The following is a 21,768-nucleotide window of genomic DNA, read 5'->3' on the forward strand; positions in this document are numbered from 1 at the left end:
AATCTCCTATTTCGTTCATGCAATACAGCTTGTGGGAGTGTTAAATATATGGATTCACCTAGAATGGTACTAAGGAGCGTGGAGAGGTCCTCCCAAGTTTCCTTCGAGCAAGTGCAGTCCCACCACATGTGTTTATAGGTCCCTACCATCCCACAACCTCTGTAACAGAGATTGGAACTTTCGGTTTGCAAACATATGTACATGTCCATAAATTCCTTTTTTTGTTTAAAACAATGTTGTCTTTCATATCTCTGTGTTTATTTATACCACTATATGTATATAGTGTAAATATATTATTATTCTGAGCATGAATAATTGCGAATATAACATGTAATCAGGGTATCATATGTATTTATTTGCAAATGGATATTTTAAGAGCTGGGCCAGTTTTCTCTCTGCACCTGTGTAACCCCTCCTGATTGCAGTCTATTTTTAAACACCACCCCTACACAGGTGTTATAAAATGGGCTGGCATATAAGATGACATTTCTTAATGAAAATGAAATTCAAAAGAATGAAGAAAAACACTGAAAATAGTATGACAGTAAAAAAGGTGATTTTAATTTCTGCTGTGTCTGAATCATGATAGTTTAATATTAGGTAAATTATCCCTTTGAGCTATCATCTTAAGATTATATTGAATCAAACATAATTCGCATTTTAAAATAATTGTCTATAATATCACACTATGGGGTATATTTATTATAGTGTGAGCGGACATGATACAATGTAGCGTATCATGTCTGCTGCACATCGATAAATGCAGACAGCATATGCTGTTGGCATTTATCATTTCACCAGCAGTTCTTGTGAACTGCTTGTGCAATACCGTCCCCTGCAGCTTCACAAATCAATTTGATCGGGTTGATTTCTGTCCGCTGCCTCAGAGCAGGCGGAAAAGTTATGGAGTAGCGGTCTTTAGACCACTTCTTCATAACTTCTGTTTCCGGTGAGCCTCCATACGGAGCTTGATAAATCGACCCCTATGTGTCCTAATGTCATCATCATTGTTTAACTTTAATACTAATTTCACATATACATACTTTCAAAGTATAATACACAATGTAACAAATGGCACTTACAAGTTCTGATGATTGATCAATGGCACAAGTATCGAGCAATTTGATTCGTTAGTGATAGTATAAAATGTATATTTAAATCAGATTGGCTGATGTCATGAATCATGTGATTATGCATTTCCCAATCAAAAGTGGTGGAAGCTTTCACTAGTTTGTGGGTTGTTTAGGAGTATTGCGTCAAATTTGGTGCAGAAAGTGTTGGGGTGGGACTTGTATTACATGCCTTAAACATGGTGCAAAGAAAAAGAAAAAAAGAAGGAAGTTAGCTATATTATGTATTTATTTCATTTTTATCTACTAGTGCACCAAGTTTGGAGCAATACTTTGCACCAAGTTTGGAGCAATACTTTGCACCAAGTTTGGAGCAATACTTTGCACCAAGTTTGGAGCAATACTTTGCACCAAGTTTGGAGCAATACTTCGCACCAAGTTTGGAGCAATACTTCGCACCAAATTTGGAGCAATACTTTGCACCAAATTTGGAGCAATAATATTGTCCCCTTGCTTTGTAATGAGAGACAAAGATGTAACATAATTCATAAGTAGTAATGTGTTTTCATTTCATTTTCATTCATTTCATTTTTATCCCTATATCTACTAGTGCACCAAATTTGGAGCAATACTTTGCACCAAATTTGGAGCAATAATATTGTTTGATTTATAAAGAGTATACAATTTTAATAAAGTTTCTAAGTTTTACTTTTATTATCTAATATGCTTCATTGTCTTGCAGCATTGAACATAACCTTTCTGTGTTTTCAGACTCCCTTTGATTTCTATGGCATTTGCGGACTCAAGGGTGGGGGTTTGAACGATATTTACACTGCGTGGGAATTGATGCGAGTGTACCTGTTGAATGTATAATAAATTGGGAAGATAGTCAAATAGAGTTGAATGTGAATTCGAAACATCTGGAATGACGCAAGCATCAATCGATCTGCGTCAGATTGAGATCACGGGAGCATATATTACATCACACATTTCAACATTTGGCGATAACTACGGTGGATCAATTTCACGTCAAATTTAACGCGGGATTCCAGCGTATTGTCAGTTGAAGCATCTACCCCATTATCTTTTTTAAGGGTATTGTTCCTTTCTTCAGAATCTGATCACATTGTCCAAAAAAAACAAACTAAAATGGATGAAGAGTCCCTTTTATATGTATTATTTTGTGCTTGTATTGCCTTTAAAGGGACAGTACACTGTAAAATTGTTTTTCCATAAATGTATTTTAAATGACTTGTTATACTAACTGCAGAGTATAAAATATTTGAGAAATTGCATTTTCGGGTTTATTTGTGTATCTGAAGTAGCTGGTTGTGTGCTTTGAAACCACAGCCTATTACAATGGGTTGAGCTTCAGGTAATATCAGATCTCATTATGTTATCACTTTTATGTACACAGACTTGCTTCCTTATCTTATATTTGTCTGGAACACCAAAGCTCAATACATAGAGAGAACAATGGAAAATTATCATTTTATTACTTAACTATCATGCCCCCCACTGAGGGTGTAATCTCTTCTGCTGGCTGTGTTTACTTAGGCTTGTCAATAGCATATACGCCAGTATCAAAACTTTCAGTATAGGTTGGGAAACCACAATCTAAATCAGCTATTTCAAATGCTGAAATAGGAGTAAAGGAGCCACTTGCAACAATTTAATACACTCTAGCAGGTAAAAAGGATCATTGGGAATAATTTAAAGGGGAGAAAGTTTTTGGGTGAACTGTCCCTTTAAGCCTTTCACCAGCCCTGTATTTGGGAACTATAATTCCCTGCATCCTGAGATTCAGTAAGTGCAGGAATGTACACTACACAACTAGGAGGTGGAGAGAGCTCAGTGCACCTTAGTAAAAAGTAGGTGGTGAGGACCATGCAGCTTTGCAGTAGGCTGGTGTTAGATGGAAATAATAGCAGCAACTGGGGGCCATTTGGATGTGGAGCAGTGGATTGGAAGTAAGGAAGGTCAAATGTGGAGTTTATAATCACCGACTAGAAAAAAACTAGACTCCTATTCAAGATCTATAACAATATTTAATTGTATCACACACACCCCCCCCCGACACGCACACACAGAATACCAAACTGCAGAGGCTTGCATTGCCTAAGGTTATATTTCTTTATATATATATCAAGGGATACTGACACCTTAAAGCTACTTGTGACGTATACTATGGTTTGGGCCATGTAGATCCATTTTCTAAGTAGCTTCAGTATGACCAAAAATTATTCTGAATTATTCTGAAATGCTCAAACCAGCATCTGGTTGATGCTTATTGATCCCTCCCGGGCACCGTACAAACCTTTGGTATCTTGCCAGGATTTTTAAAAGATTGCTCCTATTTCACTCTTACTAACTATTTGGGGACTGTGTCAACAGAATGGCCATCACAGGGGGATCGTTTTAGCAAGGAGTTGAACTTAGACCCTGCACAGGATTCCAGGCGGTAGAGAGGAGCTTGCGCCTAGATGTACACTTTTGACTTGCTTGCTGTTTTTATTATGTTGTGAGTGTTTGTCATATATAGGGGCATTTTATGTAATAAATGTGTCCTTTTAACATGAGTCGCAGGTGCGCTTCTGCTTGTTTCTTTTCAAACCACCGTATGAAGAGATTACACAGTTGCTTCATTTCAGTAGTTTGTGAGTTAATGGTTTAAATTCAAATGCACTTTGGCTTTAAAATTAAGTAAAGTTTTTTTAAAAATTTCTGCATTCTTAAAGGGACAGTTCACCCCAAAACTTTCTTCCCTTTAAATTATTCCCAATGATCCTTTTTACCTGCTAGAGTGTATTAAATTGGTTGCAAGTAGCTCCTTTACTCATATTTCAGCATTTGAAATAGCTGATTTAGCTTGTGGTTTCCCAACCTATACTGAAAGTTTTGATACTGGCGTATATGTTATTGACAAGCCTAAGTAAACACAGCCCACAGAAGAGATTACACCCTCAGTGGGGGGCAGGATAGTTAAGTAATAAAATTATAATTTTCCATTGTTCTCTCTATGTATTGAGCTTTGGTGTTCCAGACAAATATAAGATAAGGAAGCAAGTCTGTGTACATGAAAGTGATAACATAATGAGATCTGATATTACCTGAAGCTCAACCCATTGTAATAGGCTGTGGTTTCAAAGCACAAAACCAGCTACTTCAGATATACAAATAAACCCGAAAATGCAATTTCTCAAATATTTTATACTCTGTAGTTGGTATAACAAGTCATTTAAAATACATTTATGGAAAAACAATTTTACAGTGTACTGTCCCTTTAATTTTTTTTTCTTTGTTCTCTTGCTATCTTTATTTTAAAAAGAAGGCATCTAAGCTAAGGAGCCAGACAATTTTTAATTTAGTACCCTGAACAGCACCTGTTTATTGGTGGGTGAATTTATTTACCAATCAGCAAGAACAACCCAGTTTGTTCACCAAAAATGGGCCGGCATCTAAAATTACATTCTTGCTTTTCAAATAAAGATACCTAGAAAATGAAGAAAATTTGATAATAGGAGTAAATTAGAATGTTGCTTAATATTGCATGCTCTATCTGAATCACAAAAGAAACATTTTTGGTTCAGTGTCCCTTTAACTTGTAGTCTGGACTACACCAGGTCAACAGCAAAGCAGAACTGGACTTGACAGTCTAGTAGATTCTAGTAGAGCTAGAAACGGGAGCTGTCTACCGGTAGAGGATCCAGAGACAGGAGTAGTCTACATTACAGATAGATGAGCCAGGAAAAGGAACAGCGTACAGGTAGAGGAGCTAGAAACAGGAGCAATGTACAGGTAGATGAGCCAGGAACAGGAGCAATGTACAGGTAGAGGAGCCAGGAACAGGAGCAGTCTACAGGTAGAGGAGCCAGCAACAGGATCATTCTACAGGTAGAGGAGCCAGAAACATGAGCAGTCTACAGGTAGAGGAGCCAGAAACAGGAGCAATCTACAATACAGGTAAAGGAGCCTGGAAGAGGAGCCAGAAACAGGAGCAGTGTACAGCTAGAGGATCCAGGAACAGGAGCAATCTACACTACAGGTAGAGGAGCCAGGAGCAGTGTGCAGGTAGAGGATCCAGGAACTGGAGCAATCTACACTACAGGTAGAGGAGCCAGGAACAGGAGCAGTGTACAGCTAGAAGATCCAGGAACTGGAGCAATCTACACGACAGGTAGAGGGACCAGGGAAGGAGCAGTGCGCAGCTAGAGGATCCAGAAACAGGAGCAGTGTACAGGTAGAGGATCCAGGAACAGGAGCAATCTACACGACAGGTAGAGGAACCAGGGAAGGAGCAGTGTACAGCTAGATGATCCAGAAACAGGAGCAGTGTACAGGTAGAGGATACAGGAACAGGAGCAGTGTATTGGTAGAGGATCTAGAAACAGGATTGTACTGGTAGAGGACCCAAAAACAGGACCAGTGTATTGGTGGAAGATCCAGGAACTGGAGCAGTCTACACTACAGGTAGAGGAGCCACGGAGAGGAGCAGTGCACAGGTATAGGGACCAGAAACAGGAGCAGTGTACAGGTAGAGGATCAATGAACAGGAGCAGTCTACACTACAAATAGAGGAACCAGTAACAGGAGCAGTATATTACATGTAGAGGAGACAGGAATAGGAGTGGTGTAGTGTTAGAGGAGCCAGGAACATAATTGTACTGGTAGAGGCGCCAGAAACAGGAGCAGTGTATTAGTACAGGATCCAGGAAAAGGATTTTACTGGTAGAGGAGCCAGAAACAGGAGCAGTGTAATGGTAGAGGATCCAGAAACAGGAGCAGTTTATTGGTGGTGGATCCAGGAACAGGAGCAGTCTACACTACAAATAGAGGAGCCAGGAACAGAAGCAGTATATTACACATAGAGGAGCCAGGAATGAGAGCAGTGTAGTGGTAGAGGAGCCAGGAAAAGGATTTTACTGGTAGAGGAGCCAGGAACAGGAGCAGTACATTACATGTAGAGGAGTCAGGAATTGGAGCAGTGTAGTGGTAGATGATCCAGAAACAGGAGCAGTGTATTGGTAAAGGATCCAGGAACAGGATTGTACTGGTAGAGGAGCCAGAAACAGGAGCAGTGTAATGGTAGAGATCCAGAAACAGGAGCAGTGTATTGGTTGAGCATCCATGAACAGGATTGTACTGGTAGAGGAGCCAGAAACAGGAGCAGTGTATTGGTAGAGGGGCCAGAAACAAGAGCAGTGTATTGGTAGAGCATCCAGGAACAGTATTGTACTGGTAGATGAGCCAGAAACAGGAGCAGTGTATTGGTAAAGGAACGAGGAACAGGATTGTACTGGTAGAGGAACCAGGAACAGGAGCAGTGTATTGGTAGAGGGGCCAGAAACAAGAGCAGTGTATTGGTAGAGCATCCAGGAATAAGGGCAGTGTATTGGTAGAGCATCCAGGAACAGGATTGTACTGGTAGAGGAGTCAGAAACAGGAGCAGTGTATTGGTAGAGGGGCCAGAAACAAGAGCAGTGTATTGGTAGAGCATCCAGGAACAGTATTGTACTGGTAGAGGAGACAGAAACAGGAGCAGTGTATTGGTAAAGGAACCAGGAACAGGATTGTACTGGTAGAGGAGCCAGAAACAGGAGCAGTGTATTGGTAAAAGAACCAGGAACAGGATTGTACTGGTAGAGGAGCAAGAAACAGGAGCAGTGTATTGGTAAAGGAACCAGGAACAGGATTTTACTGGTAGAGGAGCCAGAAACAGGAGCAGTGTATTGGTAAAGGAACCAGGAACAGGATTGTACTGGTAGAGGAGCCAGAAACAGGAGCAGTGTATTGGTAAAGGAACCAGGAACAGGATTGTACTGGTATAGGAGCCAGAAATAGGAGCAGTGTATTGGTAAAGGAACCAGGAACAGGATTGTACTGGTAGATGAGCCAGAAACAGGAGCAGTGTAATGGTAGAGGATCCAGAAACAGGAGCAGTGTATTGGTAGAGGATCCAGGAACAGGAGCAGCACACTATATCTAGCGGAGCCAGGAATGGGAGCAGTGTGGTAGTAGAGGAGCCAGAAATATGAGCAGTGTACTGGTAGAGGAGCCAGGAACAGAGGTAGGTACAAGAACCAATACAGGAGCCAGACACAATGTTCTGAATCATGAAGTTAGTATGGACATATAAGCTGATATGGGCTGTCCAATTGGTATAATTTATATCTATTATCTTGTTCAACATCTGTTACAAAGCGGTTACTAGCCTAATAAAGGTACACTGCTTCTTCTCAGAAAAATAGGTGTTTTCATTGTAGAAAAAGATATATGCCTAATACATGTCCGTTGTCATCTCTATAGAAGAACAATCTATTTGTGATGATAAACAACAACCTTTTTACCAAAGCCTCAAACTGACCCTTGAAATGACCTGGAGATGCTATGAATGATCCACAGAATAGGATTCTAGCAGAACTGAGCAATCTAAAGTCTGTTACTTTTATTATATTCTGTAAAAAGCACTTCAATATCACTCAAGATCTATGTAAGACAAAAACCTTTTTCCATCCATACAGACATTGCAAGGTTTGAATATTAAAGGGATATTCCAGCCAAAATTGGAAACCACATGGGTGCATTTCGGTATTGAACAGAAGCAAGTTTGTAATATACATGCATTAGCAAAAATGCTTCTAATAAAAGCTATAGCTGTTTCAAAAGTGTATTTAAGTATGCACTGTGCACCAGCATTTTAAACACAGCACTTGTTCAGAGAACCTAAGGTACTTGTACCATCTGGTAATGACTCAATTTGTTAATTGCTGACATGATACAAGCCCCACTGATGATCTGAGCATCTGCAATATTTAAAATGTGGGTGCAGTAACTATCTAGCTATGCTTCACATGCACATGCACAAACAGTGATAACTTTTACTAGAAGCATTTTTGCTAATACATGTATATTACAAATATGTTTCTATTCAAAGATGTAATTAATCTATGTACATTTATATTTTGACTGGAATGTCCATTTAAGTCCAACTAGTCCAAATCCTATAATATAAAAGGCCAAGTGTGTTTGTCCGAAGCTGTCATACGCAGTAGAGACAGCACAACGACAAACACACCTGGCCTTAGAGTCTGTCTACCTGATCTGCTCCTGCTTGCGACACGGTGCGGGTGGAAGTGGGCGTGAGCGGGGCGTGGTGGGTACATGACTGGGCGTGGCGAGGGTAGAGAGATAGAAAGAGAAGGGGAGAAAGCAAAAGAGAGTAAGAGAGAGCAAAAGAGAGAGGGGGAGAGACAGTAAAATAGAGGGGAAAGAGCAAAAGAGAGGGTAGAGAGAGAAAAAAGAGTTAAGGAGAGAGAAAATAAGAGGAGGAAAGAGAGAGAGCAAAAGAGAGGGGAAGAGAGAGAGCAAAAGAAAGGGGGAGAGAGAGCAATAGAGAGGGGGAGAGAGAGCAAAAGAGGGGCGAGAGAAAGCAAAAGAGAGGGGAGAGAGAGAGCAAAAGAGAGGGGAGAAAGACAGAGCAAAAGAGGGGGGAGAGAGACAGAGCAAAAGAGAGGGGGAGAGAGAGCAACAGAGAGGGGGAGAGAGAGAGCAAAAGAGAGGGGAGAGAGACAGAGCAAAAGAGAGGGGGAGAGAGAGATCAAAAGAGAGGGGGAGAGAGAGCAAAAGAAAGGGATGGATAGAAAGAGCAAAAGAGAGGGATGGAGACAGAGAGCAAAAGAGAGGGGAGAAAGACAGAGCAAACGAGAGGGGTAGAGAGAGAGCGCAAAAGAGAGGGGGGAGAGAGCACAAAAGAGGGGGGGAGAGAGAGCGCAAAAGAGAGGGGGAGAGAGAGAGCGCAAAAGAGAGGGGGAGAGAGAGCGCAAAAGATAAGGGAGGAGAGAGGGGGAGAGAGAGAGCACAAAAGAGAGGGGGAGAGAAAGAGCGCAAAAGAGAGGGGGAGAGAGCACAAAAGATAAGGGAGGAGAGAGGGCAAAAGAGAGTGGGAGAGAGAGAGCACAAAAGAGAGGGGGAGAGAAAGAGCGCAAAAGAGAGGGGGAGAGAGCACAAAAGATAAGGGAGGAGAGAGGGCAAAAGAGAGGGGGAGAGAGAGAGCACAAAAGAGAGGGGGAGAGAAAGATCGCAAAAGAGAGGGGGAGAGAGAGAGCACAAAAAAGAGGGAAAGCGATCCTGGAGGGGGAAAAATGGTTTTGAAAGTGATCTTGGAAGGGGAGGGGGGGAGGGTATTGAGAGGGGAAGCTACACTACAGAAAATTTGCAGTTTGTTGTTTTTTTGTAATTTAGGGCGTGTTAGCTAAGAGATGTGTAACCTAATGGTAATAAATTGATACCGTGAGTCGCTGGTGCGCCTGTCCTCTTTTTGTCTATCTCACAGCTGAGGACTGACAGGCTACAGCAGTCCAAGAGAAAAGCGGCACCAGACTCTGCGACTAATTTAAAGGGATCATTACACACAGGAGTGTGTTGAACTATACGGAAAACACACATTTCCAGGAAAACAAAGTATGTTCTTAGGCTGATTTAGCCTTTCAAGTTTGTTCTGGACATTAGTATTGTTTTTAGTGTAGAATTTATGTAGCACAAATTGTGTAGCATTGTGTGTGAGACATATACACATATGTAAGTAGTTAAAACATGCGGAAATAGGTCCTGCCAAAATTGTAAGGTCATAATACTGGGTTTTTTCTGACACTCCACCCAGTGGAGCGCAGCTAATTTTAAAAGGAATACATATATAATGAGTTACGTTTTTTTAAACAATCTTTTTGTTTTTTTATACTTTTATAGCGATTTTAAAATAATTTTTCCTAACTCGAGTCTTTCACAGTTCTTATTAAAAATTTGAAGTTAAGGGTAAGGTTATCTTCTGTGCAACACAAAACTATTGAAGGTGTCTGAATGATAAAAAATATTGTATGTACCGATGTGGTTCAAGACATGCTTCTGTGACCCTGAAAATGATACTCCGGTATCTCTGCTTGAAAAAATTGAAAATAAATACAATGCAGGTGTCCTGCAAACCATCAGTTGAAGACAAGTTAACAGATTTGCAAAGATGTCATAAAGATTTTACTTTTTCATGTTTCTTTTCGGGGAAAAAAGGTCTTATTTGGAGAGTTTGTTTCATTGAAGCAAAGTACTGCAGTGTTGAGAACATTAGATCTGAATCACAGAATTAACCTTACCTGAGCTCTGTAACATGTTCCTTGCCTTTATATATAAGTCTCTGTAGCATAACATCATGTCAAGATGATTCAAAAACTGCCTTCAGTCCAAAGCATCTGTAGGCAGCTAATAATACAGTGTAGGACCTGATCCTCAGAGGCATTTGATACAAATAATGCTGAATATCCCTTTTCTTTATCTACAGCAACTTGAGAAACTAGGCAATTCTTGTTCCAAACTGTTTTGGAGTAGCTGTATATGACATTTGATGATGGGGAAGTTTCAGACAGGGTGACAGATAGAAGATCGCTGTGCTGACAAGGCCTGGGGGTAATGCATAAGCAATTGCAAGACGGGGAAAATCGAGAAGATATTTTTTCATAAAGAGCAGCTTATAAAATTGAATTTGATGACTATATAAGTTATTGTTAAAGGATTGTTTATCACTGTATTTTAGCATTTGTTAAATAAAGTGGAAATCGGTTGATAAAGGAAATCTGGAAATGATCAGATTTTATGTTACAAATCCTACATTTAGCATTTTGTAATACAACTGCAGAATTATTCTGTATGTGAAACAAGAGATGGAAATTATAAACATCTACTAATTAGTGATGGTGATGGATAAAGGGACCTTGGCAGAAAACATTGTGACATTGTAAAGATAAAGTGTGATTGATAACAAATGTCATAGCTTTTACTAAGATAAGTTTCAGTGCTTTAAAAATAAAGCATGAAACCCGTCTCAGGTCTGACAGCTAACACCCTGGTTAAATACATCACAAATTATTCAAATATTTTTGTGTTTGTTTAATAAAGTTGTTGTTTTTTCTAAATTAAAGGGACATTAAACACTAAATAAATTCTAAGCATTATGACATATTTAAAACAAAGATTTACCTGAGAATGAAATTTTTATAAAAAAGTTATATTAGTTTTAAAAATATTGAAAAAAGTGAAGGTTTAGGGCTCCATTTTTCAAGCAGCGGATGATAAGAAGCAGCGGTTGTAAGATCGCTGCTCCTTAACCTGTCCACCACCTTTTAGGTGACTGAATGACCTCATCCCGATCCAATCAGGATGATTGACAGCCCCTGCTTGCGGCCGATTGTTAGCACCAAGAAATGCTTGTGCAATGATAAATGTGGACAATGATAAATGCGATGTTGCATTTAGCGATGTTGAGCGGCCATGATTCGCTCTAGTGAATCATGTCTGCTCAAAAAATTATATACCAACCCCTATGTCTCTGTAAAGTAAATGGATTTAGGAACAGTTATAAATGGGTTACTAGTGTAACAAAATAGCAGTGTTTAATGTACCTTTAAAGATAAAAGCAGTTTTTTTTCAAGGAGATTTTTGTTAATTCAAAAAACTTTATTTAAAAACCATGATTACAAGAGCAAAGACAACTGAATATAATGCATACAAGGACACATTTTAAGAGAGAATGAACAACGGCTTAGTAGCTTGTTCTATTAGCTCAACTGTGCCTGTCACAGAGAAGAACTTTCCTGAATTAATTAGCCTGATCCCACCTAAAAGGCTAGTCTAGCACCCAAATACCAGGCAATCTGCCTTCAAACAAGGAACACGGCAACCCCAAATACTCATTTCATCCTTTTGTGGCCTTGTCAGTGAGGTACAGCCATATCCCTCTAGGTACATTGGGCAGGGTGTCCACAGCTGGTTTTAATCATAACCCTCTGTCAAACTAAAATTTGTGTTTCTAACATTTTTTTAGGGACCTTTCCATATATACAAGACGTCGTAGATCATCTCACCTGAACAGGGAGCTTTTGAATATCAGGTCCTTAGGAAGACTTTCCACAGGGTCATAATACAAATACACACAGGGAGAGAAGCACTCAACCATGGTTCAGTAGCTTGTTCTTTGGCAGGTCATCATCCAGGAGCAGCCTCTTTTAGCCCAATTGTGCCTTTCACAGAGGAGAACGTTCCGGAAGTATAACAGTTTGATCCCATTGAAAAAAAAAGATTGTCAAACCACAAAATACCAGGCAGTCCTCCTCTGAAGAAGGAACATGGCAACCTCAGAAGATAATATTTGCCTTTTGTAGGCCTCATCTATAAGTTGCAGCCATATCCCTCTAAACTTATTGGGCAGGAAGTATTTCTTGGCTGGACTGTGCTTTATAGATGGGATCAGACTGATATACTTCAGGAATTATTTTTATTAGTATAGCATAGAACTATGTGAAAAATGTCACTACCTCACCCTCAGCATAGTGCACCATTAGCTTAGCGATTGAGCAATATCCTACATGATTTTTACTGCGGTTCCCATAGACGTGTATCATGTTAGGGATATAGCAAACTCGTGCTCTCTGACATGCAGATGTTAGTGTGCCATAGACTATCACTTGAGTGATAAAAATTAACTAGCAATATGGACTAGTAACATGAGTGCAAAAATACAAGCGCTATTGATTGCGCTCAAGCTATGTTAACAGACAATAGTACTAAACTATTTTGCACTCCAGTTGTAATCTAAGCCTTAATTTACAATAAATAAATACAATATGGAATCATACTGATATATATTTAAATGTAATTAGATTGGCAATTGCTACAAGTCTGGAAATTCTGAAGTGACACATTTAAGAAGTATTTGAAATATTTACTTTTTTTATTATTCTAAAGTGACCCAATATACTCATATGGTAAATTTTTGCCACAACTACTACCAAAAATGGGTCTTTAATTTAGCTTGAAAAAAGGTTAGGAGGTAGAAAGTGGCATAAATTGTCCTCCCTCCAGCAATACAGGAAAGCAAAACTACACTAATGTATAACTATATAGTTACCTATAAACATTTACCTACGTCTAGCTGGGCTAGAAAGATCTTCATTCATCTCTAACTTGGCATAAAGAGTCTCCAATAGCAATAGCTGTGCCCATCAGAGTAATTTTACTTCTCATCCATCATCCTACGTAGTAAACATTGTCTGTTTAAAAAAAAAAAAAAACGCATAAAAGTCCATAGAGTTCAACCTTTCTACATCTCCTGTGATTCATGCTTTTTAATATACTGAAACATTGTAAACACTGAAAACATTATCTTAGGAAAAAAATGATTACCTTCCCAATACCGATCTATAACTGCGCAAGCCATTTCTAGAATACATTTATTTATGTCCTTTTAACATTAACTACTGAATCCACAGCGTCAACCTCCATAATGAATGCATTTAGTAATGAAGGTAAATATGCTGATAAATCATTTTCTTTGCTGAATGTGAAAGCTGCTTTTTGTTTAATAAACAATAAAATGATTTTTTTTCTTGTTACTTTGTTTTAGCTAAAGTGTTTTTATGTAAAGAAAGAAAGAAATCTAAAAGGTTTTTAAGCTGAGGATGTGTCACTCTCAGCCAACAGAGCTTAGGGAGTTTATTTTATTCGCTAATAAGCAATTGATAATAAAGTACAAACATCCTTTTCCTGCTAGATACAATATAAATTTAAACAACTTTAATTGAGCATTTTATATGCAGAAAACTTGCTACTAATTCCTATGTTAAAATGTCTTATTTATGCATTTTTTATGTAATGTTTATGGTTTACAAGGTTTATCTGTACGTCTATCAATGGTTGTGTCATGTCAATGGTCTATCAATGGTTGTGTCATGTCAATGGTCTATCAATGGTTGTGTCATGTCAATGGTCTATCAATGGTTGTGTCATGTTAATGGTCTATCAATGGTTGTGTCATGTCAATGGTCTATCAATGGTTGTGTCATGTCAATGGTCTATCAATGGTTGTGTCATGTCAATGGTCTATCAATGGTTGTGTCATGTCAATGGTCTATCAATGGTTGTTTCATGTCAATGGTCTATCAATGGTTGTGTCATGTCAATGGTCTATCAATGGTTGTGTCATGTCAATGGTCTATCAATGGCTGTGTCATCTCAATGGTCTATCAATGGTTGTGTCATGTCAATGGTTATGTCATGTCAATGGTCTATCAATGGTTGTGTCATGTCAATGGTCTATCAATGGTTGTGTCATGTCAATGGTCTATCAATGGCTGTGTCATCTCAATGGTCTATCAATGGTTGTGTCATGTCAATGGTTATGTCATGTCAATGGTCTATCAATGGTTGTGTCATGTCAATGGTCTATCAATGGTTGTGTCATGTCAATGGTCTATCAATGGTTGTGTCATGTCAATGGTCTATCATTGGTTGTGTCATGTCAATGGTTTATCAATGGTTGTGTCATGTCAATGGTCTATCAATGGTTGTGTCATGTCAATGGTCTATCAATGGTTGTGTCATGTCAATGGTCTATAAATGGTTGTATCATGTCTTATCTATTTTTCTGTTTGAGTCCATTTATATTTAAAGAGAAATAAAACACAATTTGTTTCTTTCATGATTCAGAAAGAGCATGTAATGCTAAAAAATGTCCAATTTACTTCTATTTTCAAATTTTCTTTGTTCCCTTGGTATTGTTTGTTAAAAAGCAGTAAGGTAAGCTCAGGAGTGTGCATGTGCTTGCAGCACTATATGACAGCAGTTTTGCAAATATTTTATACATAGAGAGAAGCACACTCACAGGAACGAACAACCGGCTCAATAATATTGTTAGCCTGTTCTATGGCGATTTCCCACCTGGTGCAGTAAAGCTGTTTACAGAGTAGAACTTTCCTGTAGTATATCAGTCTGATCCCGCCTATTACGGTCAGTCCCGCGCTGAAACACCAGGCAATTCCTCTCTGAACAAGGAACACAGTAACCCAGACGATCGTTTCAGCCTTCATTAGGATTCATCGGTGAGGTGTAGCCATATTCCTCAAAGCACACTGAGCATGGACTCCACGTCTGGTTGCCCCTTTTCTCTTAGGGAGACTTAAAACACATAGGGGCATATCGACAGAAATCCACACAATCAAATATGATCGGGTTGATTGACACCCCTTGCTAGCGGCCAATTGGCCTTGAATCTGCAGGGGGCGGTATTGCACCAGCAGTTCAACAGAACTGCTGGTGCAATAATAAATGCAGAGAGCGTATGCTGTCGGCATTTATCGATGTGCAGAGAACATGATCCGCAATATCGGATCATGTCCGCTCGCACATTAAGAAATAGGCCCCATAGAGAGAAGCGTACTCACAGGAAGGAACAACCAGCTCAATAACATTGTTAGCATGTTCTATGGCGATTTACCACCTGGGTGCAGCTTCTTTTTAGCCCAGTAAAGCTTTTCACAGAACTTTCCTGTAGTAAATCAGTCTGATCCCGCCTATTACGGTCAGTCTATCTGTGGCTCATCTTGCATGCAGGCCTGTCATTGTATATCTATTAAAATAAATGCATCTCTGGATTTTAACTTCTGACTGGAGGTCAATAGTGCCCATCTTAGAGGTCAACAGGCTTCATATTATGTGTGATGATTTGGCTTCGGAACCATAAAAAAAGATCTCATTATATGATGGAAAATGTCCACCTGCAACAGAAAAGCTTTCTTTTTCTCTGAACGGCTGCATTAAGCATAAAATGAGGATGTTTAACCTGTTAAATAATGACACCTGACCTGTATTTTCTGTGAAGAAACACGTACAGTATATAAACATTGCCAAGTTTACAATGAGATTCAGGCACGTGGATACACTGTTAATCCAGCATTTGACTGAGGACTTTATTTTTTGTTCATTTCATTATTTAACAGCATAAACCATTACACATATACAGGAAAACATACCAAGATAATGAAACGCCAGGTCAGGATCACAGTATCCTCCCAGGAACATAGGGCTGAACGCTGAACTCCTGGTTCAGTGTTATGAATGATAATATATAGCATATTGAGGAATGCATAGCTATGAGTGCGCACAACAAACAACTCCAATGAAGCTAATACAGTAAACTGCAAACAGACTCTATTGCATTATTGTTTGAAATTATTTTGGAGTGTATATATCACCAAGAGATACCCATAAAAAGACCATTGCAGAGTACACACAGAGTTATTGAGTATTTAATCTGGAATGGGGATAGATTACTTATATATACAGTATATTTATATAGTTTCCCCTTTGTTTGCTCTCCTTATTGATTAGCATACTTAGGCAGGCTTAGGAGCATGCACATCTACTATATGATAGTTGTGTTGGCAACAATGTAATACATATTTTAATCAAGATACATGTACAGTAATGAGCATACCTGAGTAACCTCTTCAACAAAGGATGAAATTAGAACAAAGTATATTTGATAATAGAAATAAATTGGATTTGTTTTTACATTGCACGTGTTATCTGAATCATGAAAGTTTAATTATTACTTTTATGTCCTTTTAAGGGACAGATAATATTGCTTCTACCCCTATAGTATGTTTTACTATATAGAAGAGAATTGCTCAACCTAAACTAAAATAAATTAAATTAGCCACACAAGTGCATTCCTAGAAATACATCAATAAAAAACTACAAAAAGAGAGAATGGATACCAGTCTAGGATATATATCAGAAAGTGTAGAATATTTCACATTGCACAGAGAACTAATAAAAGATTATATCAATATCCAATTACCATGACATGTTTATTACAATAGACAACCATAAATAAACCAAAACACCCACTCAGGGAAAATTAACTAAGCCGGGTATTGTAAGGTATTAAATTAGTAAGCAGAAGTTCAATTTCCTTAGTTCTTGGTTGTTAGTGCATTAACCAAACAAAGCAGACAAAATGCTTTCCAAATCCATAAGTGGCCAATGTAATCTGAATGCCAACCTGAAACACGGCATAACAACAATCACAAAAAGAAGCACAAGGAAAAAATCCAGTATTTATCCAAATTGAGGGAAACCGCCATTAGGGAATCCCTTTAAATCCACAAGTCTCAACCTGTTTTTCTGCCACTAGCTTTCTTTCTCTGTGCAATCTCTCTGATGTGAACCACATACAATGCCCAGTTGGCAAGGATAGGTGGAGGGTTCCCACAGTAAAGACACTGCTCAACATCCTGTGGCGCGTTTCGCTCCTCCCTCAATGTAGTCTGAAACGTCTTCCTGGTATGTTTCACTATACATCACCCAATTCAGTAGAAAACACAACAATAACACCTAGATTTAGTGTTTTGCGGCCAAAGGGGTGCGTTAGCTATGCGTCTTTTTTTTTCTACCGCTGCTTCTAAACAACGCTGGTATTTAGAGTTCTCTGAAGGGCTGCATTAGGCTCCAAAAAGGGACCGTACAGGCATATTTACCGCCACTTCAACTCTCAATACCAGCGTTGCTTACGGTAGCGGCTAGCTGGAAAAACGAGCTCATGCACGATTCCCCCATAGGAAACAATGGGGCAGTTTGGGCTGAAAAAAACCTAACACCTGCAAAAAAGCAGCGTTCAGCTCCTAACGCAGCCCCACTGTTTCCTATGGGGAAACAGTTTCTAAGTCTGCACCTAACACCCTAACATGAACCCCAAGTCTAAACACCCCTAACCTTACACTTATTAACCCCTAATCTGCCGCCCCCGCTATCGCTGACACCTGCATTACACAATTAACCCCCAATCTGCCGCTCCGGACACCACCGCAACCTACATTATAGCTATGTACCCCTAATCTGCTGTCCCTAACATCGCCGACACCTACATAATATTTATTAACCCCTAATCTGCCCCCCCCCAACGTCGCCGCTACCTTATCTACACTTATTAACCCTTAATCTGCCGACCGGACCTCGCCGCTACTCTAATAAATGTATTAACCCCTAAAGCTAACCCTAACACCCCCCTAAATTAAATATAATTTTAATCTAACAAAATAAATTAAATATTATTAACTAAAGTCTTCCTATTTAAAGTTAAATACTTACTTGTTCCGATCAGCCTATAGAATGCAAGCTCAATCTGATTGGCTGATTGGATCAGCCAATCCGATTGAACTTGAATCTGATTGGCTGATTCAATCAGCCAATCATATTTTTCCTACCTTAATTCCGATTGGCTGATAGAATCCTATCAGCCAATCGGAATTCGAGGGAAGCCATCTTGGATGACGTCATTTAAAGGAACCTTCATTCAGTGAGTAGGCGTTGTGGAAGAAGGATGGATCCGCGTCGGCTGGAAGAAGATGGCTCCGCTCCGGATGGATGAAGATAGAAGATGCCGCTTGGATGAAGATGTCTACCGGTCCGGATGTCCTCTTCTGCCCGGATAGGATGAAGACATCTGCTGCTCTTTTGGTCCATCGGTGCCCGGCTGGGTGAACACGGCTCAAGGTAGGGAGATCTTCAGGGGGGTAGTGTTATGTTTATTTAAGGGGGGTTTGGGTTAGAGTAGGGGTATGTGGGTGGTGGGTTGTAATGTTGGGGGGTGGTATTGTGGGTTTTTTTTACAGGCAAAAGAGCTGATTTCTTTGGGGCATGCCCCGCAAAAAGCCATTTTAAGGGCTGGTAATAGAGCTGTTAACTTTTTTAATTTAAATTAGGGTAGGGAATTTTTTTTATTTTGGGGGGCTTTGTTATTTTATTAGGCGGCTTAGAGTAGGTGTAATTAGCTTAAAATTCTTGTAATCTTTTTTTATTTTTTGTAATTTAGTGTTTGTTTGTTTTTGTAATTTAGTTTAGTTTATTTAATTGTAGTTAATTTCTAGGTACTTGTAGTTAATTGATTTAATTTATTTATTGATAGTGTAGTTTTAGGTTTAATTGTAACTTAGGTTAGGATTTATTTTACAGGTTTTTAATTTTGTAATTATTTTAACTAGGTAGCTATTAAATAGCAAATAACTATTTAATAGCTATTGTACCTAGTTAAAATAAATACAAAGTTGCCTGTAAAATAAATATAAATCCTTAAAATAGCTACAATATAATTATTCGTTATATTGTAGCTATATTAGGGTTTATTTTACAGGTAAGTATTTAGCTTTAAATAGGAAGACTTTAGTTAATAATATGTAATTTATTTAGTTAGATTAAAATTATATTTAATTTAGGGGGGTGTTAGGGTTAGGGTTAGACTTAGCTTTAGGGGTTAATACATTTATTAGAGTAGCGGCGAGGTCCGGTCGGTAGATTAGGGGTTAATAAGTGTAGGTAAGGTAGCGGCGACGTTGGGGGGGCAGATTAGGGGTTAATAGGGATAATGTAGGTGGCGGCGGTGTGCGGTCGGCAGATTAGGGGTTAAAAATATTTATTATAGTGGCGGCGATGTGGGGGGACCTCGGTTTAGGGGTACATAGGTAGTTTATGGGTGTTATTGTACTTTAGAGCACAGTAGTTAAGAGCTTTATAAACCGGCGTTAGCCCAGAAAGCTCTTAACTACTGACTTTTTTCTGCGGCTGGAGTCTTGTTGGTAGAGGGTCTAATGCTCACTTTAGCCAAGACTCTAAATACCGGCGTTAGGAATATCCCATTGAAAAGATAGGATACACAATTGGCGTAAGGGGATCTGCGGTATGGAAAAGTCGCGGCTGGAAAGTGAGCGTTAGACCCTTTCCTGGCTGACTCTAAATACCAGCGGGCGGCCAAAAGCAGCGTTAGGAGCCCTTAACACTGCTTTTGACGGCTACCGCAGAACTCTAAATCTAGGCATCAGACTCTTATCACAAGGTCTTCAAATGCATTTGTGTTAGTAGAACACCCCTATATGTGCGCAGCAGCCAGCTCAGCAGCAGTAGTCCAGTGCATTAGAAAACTATTTTCATGAATATTATAAAATGATTTTTGGACTTTTCAAATTATTCTTATGTAAAGTGCAATAGACAGATGAAACAAGATGCAAACAAATATATACCCAAAATGAATAAATGTCTGATTCACGCAACCACAAACATCTATTCCAAGCCCAAACCTCAGGACAGATTTTTACAATGTGGAACAGAATCCTCGAACAACTATACCACTGGATGGTAAGAAAGACCTGGGAAATTCATGACAGTTGACAATTAAGCATCAAACTAATCCTGATATAATCCTAACCTCATTGACTCATAGCCATACAACTAAACTTAAACACTGCAATACTTTACCTTAAATTGAACAACATTGCAGTTTCAGGATTTAGAATATTAAAGGGAAATAATACTCATAGGCTAAATCACTTGAAAGTGATGCAACATAACTGTAAAAAGCTGACAGGAAAATATCACCTGTATGTAAAAATGGAAGATATTTTACCTCACAGTTTCCTCAGCTCACCAGAGTAAGTGTTCTGTAAAAAGTTAGCTTTCAGTTACTGCCCAACTGTAGGTAAAAAAAAGGAAGGAAGAAAGAATGAAATGAACAGCAGCCAATCAGCATCAGCAGTGCTGAGGTCATGAACTGTTATACTGTGATCTCATGAGATTTCATAGTAAACTTACTTAAATTGAATAGGGAAAAAACATAAGTGTGCATGAGGCACGCTCCCTTGCAAGTCCCGGGACAGGCATACTGATTTGCTGCTTAACTGATTTGCTGCTTAAAGTCCTTTACTTGAGGTAAAATATCTTCATTTTTTACATAGAGATGTTCAGGTGATGTTTTCTAGTCAGCTTTTTACAGCTATGCTGCATCACTTTCAAGTGTTTCAACATTTGGGTATAATTTCCCTTTAAAACAAGCTATATTTTACAAAATATATCTTATACTATCCACTAAAACTAAATAATTCTTCAAGTATTAAGACTTTACTTTCCATGACAGATTACATTAGTCACCTTTATGGAGGTTGAACTGATGAAGTTGTATGTCTACACTAGATTTTGTTAAACTTTTGTATTCATTTTGTAAGATTTGCAAGAGATTTTAATAAATTATGTTAAGAAAAATACATTTTCTTATCTGATATAAAACTTTTACTTTTTTATATATAGCTTTGCCTTAAACATTTTGGGCAACATTATTTATTTTGTATATTACCTGTTATTTAGGTAATACAGAGAATTGTTTAAACCTTTCAGATTGGGAAAAGTGTTTATTGTGTGTAATCCAGTTTTTTTTCCCTTTGCAGCACAATGATATTTCCTCACCTCTGCTTTCTGGAGAAGAATGAGGAAATCATGTTAAGAACAAGGGATTCTTTCTTGCTGTATTTCCCACGCAGTAAGAGACAGGCCAATATAGAAAATTCTTCAAAGATTAGCGGTCGTGCAATCCATGTTCTTGCGTGCCAATATTTCCATTGCTATCCTGCCCAAAATAAATGTTGTGTAAAGAATATACCAAATATAATGCTGCTGTTAAATTGTGATAACATTGTATAAAACAAGGTATTATCAAACAGAACAATCCATATGTTTGTAACAGTAAAAATAAAGTTAAAATAAAATTGTGTCTGATTTTATAAGTAATTATGTATATCCAGACGAGCAACAGTAGAATGTTGGCAAGCGGCTAGAACTGTGCAGTAAGCCTGAAGCATAGTGGATTTTATCTAATGCGTAGAGTGATCAAAAGCTTGATGCCATCCCAGGTTAGTGCCAAGGTGGCATACCTTGATGAGTGCACTGCTTTTTGCTAGCAGTGACACAGCCGAGGAATCATTATGACCATTGTATCATTATTATTATTTTCCGTACATGGATAAATAACTATAACAAATGCCGTAGGATAAACAAA

At 38.7% G+C, this 21,768-nt stretch overlaps 1 long non-coding RNA gene across 1 annotated transcript in view; it reads left to right on the forward strand.

Annotated features, from left to right (window-relative positions):
- The window catches only part of LOC128640274 (uncharacterized), a 108,085-nt gene extending 86,604 nt beyond the window's left edge, over positions 1–21,481 (forward strand). Inside the window, exon 3 of the long non-coding RNA XR_008399318.1 lies at positions 21,161–21,481. This is a non-coding gene — a long non-coding RNA (uncharacterized LOC128640274). The remainder of the gene's footprint in view (positions 1–21,160) is intronic.
- The last annotated feature ends 287 nt before the right edge of the window (positions 21,482–21,768 follow it).

Source organism: Bombina bombina, chromosome 9, assembly GCF_027579735.1.
Source record: "Bombina bombina isolate aBomBom1 chromosome 9, aBomBom1.pri, whole genome shotgun sequence".
NCBI classification, from domain to species: Eukaryota; Metazoa; Chordata; class Amphibia; order Anura; family Bombinatoridae; genus Bombina; species Bombina bombina.